The sequence below is a fragment of the Triticum dicoccoides genome, chromosome 2A (genome assembly GCF_002162155.2).
Source record: "Triticum dicoccoides isolate Atlit2015 ecotype Zavitan chromosome 2A, WEW_v2.0, whole genome shotgun sequence".
Taxonomy (NCBI): domain Eukaryota; kingdom Viridiplantae; phylum Streptophyta; class Magnoliopsida; order Poales; family Poaceae; genus Triticum; species Triticum dicoccoides.
The window spans coordinates 652,967,847-652,972,139 of record NC_041382.1 but is presented as its reverse complement, the minus strand read 5'-3'; positions in this window follow the sequence as shown (position 1 = coordinate 652,972,139).

Genomic DNA, 4,293 nt, shown 5'->3' with positions numbered 1-4,293 from the left:
AAATCGTTGCAATACTCTCTACTCCTTGATTCGCCGTGCATTATTTTTGATTCAGCTGCACGTATTTATCACCGTGTGCGTACCGTGGCAGCAATGTGCATGTAGAGAGGATACGTATTGTAATCATTTGCGGGGCTGTGTATATTACTGTCAACCATTTATCGTGCAATATATTGTAATCTAGTGCTATTATTACTACTGTCACGAGTGGCGCCATCGCTAGCTAGATGGTCAACTTGCGTCGTGTCCCGTCCCCTCTCGGCTCTCCCCTCGGTCAACTTGGTGATGTCTGCCATGCGATCGGGTGACGCGTGTGGCCGTCTACGAGAACAACTCCAAAGCACAGATTCAGAGGGACGCGGTTTTGTCTGTTTTTCGTCTGTTTGGATTGACCGCGCGGACGTGTTTGTCCGCTTTTATCCGTGTGCCCAACGGTAGTTAAACCCATTTTGACATGTCCGTTCTAGCATTTTATCAAACATGTAGCAGGCAGGGGAGCTCGCAGCGGCTAGGTGCGGAGAGGCGAGGCCAACGTCTGCAGGAGCACCGACCGAACGCGGGCTTAGGAGCAAGGCGAGGCGGGCGGTCGAGCTCGAACCCCACGTCGGCGAGACGCAGCAGGGCGAGTGCGGCGTGACATGACGATGCGTTGCGGCTGGGCGTGCGGCGAGCACGGCGGTGCGTTGCGGCTGGGCGCGGCGACGCGAGGCGGCTGGACGCACGGCGAGCACGGCCGCAGCTATGCACGCATGTGCGGCCAGCTGGTAAGAGCATCTTCAATAATTGTAAGATACGTGTTGATAAATTTGTCACCTAAGACATAGTGATAATGTGGCATGTAATAAATGTGAAGAGATCAAAGTTGTATGTAGATTAACCAACAATCTTTGCATAAGCTCCAATATCAAATAGAAAGCAATCACATTTATTTTCTCACCAACCATTGAATAATTTAGATATAGTCTATTAGAGTAGTTGTATGATATCTTGTTGGTTGATGACATAGACATTTTACCAACAAAACTAACATACAACCTGTTGAAGATGCTCTAAGTAGCTAGTACGCCGCTAGCTAGCTAGCTCGCATGCACGCAAGGGGGCGCGCGCTGCGGATGTGCTCCGACGCTAGCTAGCTAGCTCGCATGCACGCGATTGCGAGCTCCATTGCGCGGGCTACCACGGCGAGCACGCATGAAGCTGTGCACGTGGCATGCGGCAGCCGCAACTAGCTAGCTAGCATGCGCGCAAGGATGCAACCGCCGACTGTCGAGTATGTCTTACGCGCCTGCCGCAGCCGTGGGAGCCCACCGGAGGGAGCAAAGCAGTAGTTGTAGTTGTCGGCGTTGTCGGCCTCGCCGCTCGCTGCATCCAAGGTCTCCGCGTGCCGCCGCGCCGCAGCCGTGGTCTCCGCGCGCCGCTGTCGCGCCCAAGAGCAGACCTGGAGAGGTCTCCCCGCCATCGGCCAAGAGGGAACGTCGCCGCTGTGCCCATCGCCGTGGCCCATGAGAGATACAAAGGCGAGGTGCGGTAGGTGGGTGTGGGCCAGTGGAGAGAAAAAGTAGGAGAGAGGAAAGGGACTGTGATGGGTGGGCCATAAGAGCAACTCTAGCAGACCCCATATCCGGTCCGACCAGCAAAATAACCGCCAAAATGCGGATAGGGGCGGAAAAACCTGCCTGGCTAGACCCCACATCCCGTCCCGGCCCGCAAAAATATTTTGAGGGGCGCGGCAAAATCCCGACCACAACCCGGGAATACGCGGGTTTCCCCCTCGCGGCTGCGGTGCCCTGCATCACAGAGAAGCAGTTGGCAGGACGGACATTTCAGCCCGCGCGCTTTCCCACCTCCTTCTGCCGCTGACCGCCCTTACTTCCGCCCGCCCGCCGCCGACGATTTCCGGCCAAATCTATGGGCAGAATCGGTCCGCGGAGCCGCCACACCCTCTCGCCCCGAGACGCTGCACCGCCCCCCGGATCCGGCGAGAAGAGTCGCCCTCGTCGCCGCCGCTGCCGGGGATCGACCACCGTCGTGCCCGCCTCCTCGTCGCCGCCCGGGATTACCCGCCGCGTCCGCCCCCGATTAGTGCGTTTTGTTGTTTTTTTGCAATATAGGTTTAGTTAATTTGACGCGCCGATGCGCATGTAGATGGAGTTGAGCCCGTGCAAGAAGTTCTTGCTCTCCGATTCAGACGATTCAGACGACTCATATGTTGAGACCATGCTTGCAAACTTTCGGCAACAAACGTTGGTCATGGCACTTGCCGTGAAGGAGCACGAAGACGAGAACCGGAAGAGGAGGTGAGGATCGACCATCGGGCGTCTTTGCATTCCCCGAAAAGACATTGAAAGAGCATTCGGTGTTTTGCAATCTAGACTTGTCATTGTCCGTAGTCCTGCTTGTTTTTTTGGGATAAGAAAAGCTTAAAAAATATTATGACATGTTGTGTTATCCTGCACAATATGATTCTTGAAGATGAGAAAGGAATGAACTTGGAATTCTTCTATGACAATGTGGGTAGTCGTGTCAAACCAGTTAGAGACCCTAACCGTATTAGAGCTTTTCTTCAAACATACAAGGAGATTGAAAATGCAAACACCCACTTTCTACTTCAGGAGGATTTGAATACTCCCTCCATTTTTGTATACAAGGCCACAAACCCATATTACAAGTACCAAGGTAGAAATTAATGGCTACTTAAACCAATGTTGCAAACTAGTCTTTCCTCCTTGCTTGACATGTTAGTTAATGTGTATTTTTCTCTACAACGCACAATAAGACAACTCTCTCACAGTGGCATTGTATACAAAAATGGAGGGAGTAATTAACTGAAAGAACATGCGGTGCCCCATGTTTGGTTTTGGTAATTGATGATAATCTCTATGGACTAATGATTGCCTTGAGTTATATTTGAAGGTTTTGTCCATAGGCTTTTCTTGGAGTCCATGTGTTGGTTTCAAGGAGTTTATGGGTTGATCAAGGTGCTATTAAGGAATTATCCAAAGCTTGGTCATGTGAGAGTTGAGCTTATTGCAAGCATGTCTTGAAGAAGAAGATTGTGTGATCATTCATGTTTACCTTCAAGACATCATCCAAACGAAAAGAGTTGGAAAGATTCAAGGTTGATCAAGACTAAGTCAAGAGTGAATCAAGTTGATCAACTCACAAAGAGTAGAAGATGTACCGAGAGGGATCAAGTGATCCCATGGTATGGTAAGCATTGTCCACTGCACTTTGTGTACTAACCCATGGTCTATGTGAGAGTCTATGTGGGGTTAGGTACGTGTTCATGGGCTTGCGTCAAGAGGATGATATCATACAACCCATGGGAAGGATGTGTTGGAAATATGCCCTAGAGGCAATAATAAAAGTATTATTATATTTCATTGTTCATGATAATTGTCTTTTATTCATGCTATAACTGTATTATCCGGAAATCGTAATACACGTGTGAATACTTAGACCACACAATGTCCCTGGTAAGCCTCTAGTTGACCAGCTCGTTGTGATCAACAGATAGTCATGGTTTCCTGACTATGGACATTGGATGTCATTGATAACGGGATCACATCATTAGGAGAATGATGTGATGGACAAGACCCAATTCTAAGCATAGCATAAAAGATCGTGTAGTTCGTTTTGCTAGAGCTTTGCAAGTGTCAAGTATCTCTTCCTTCGACCATGAGATCGTGTAACTCCCGGATACCGTAAGAATGCCTTGGGTGTACCAAACGTCACAACGTAACTGGGTGACTATAAAGGTACATTACAGGTATCTCCGAAAGTAGCTGTTGGGTTGACACGGATCTAGACTGGGATTTGTCACTCCGTATGACGGAGAGGTATCTCTGGGCCCACTCGGTAATGCATCATCATATTGAGCTCAATGTGACCAAGGTGTTGGACACGGGATCATGCATTACGGTACGAGTAAAGTGACTTGCCGGTAACGAGACTGAACAAGGTATTGGGATACCGACGATCGAGTCTCGGGCAAGTAACGTACCGATTGACAAAGGGAATTGCATACAGGGTTTGATCGAATCCTCGACATAGTGGTTCATCCGATGACAACATCGAGGAGCATGTGGGAGCCATCATGGGTATCCAGATCCCGCTGATGGTTATTGACTGAGATAGTCTCGGTCATGTCTGCATGTCTCCCGAACCCGTAGGGTCTACACACTTAAGGTTCAGTTATGCTAGGGTTATAGGGATATGTATATGCAGTAACCCGAATGTTGTTCGGAGTCCCGGATGAGATCCCGGACGTCACGAGGAGTTCCGGAATGGTCC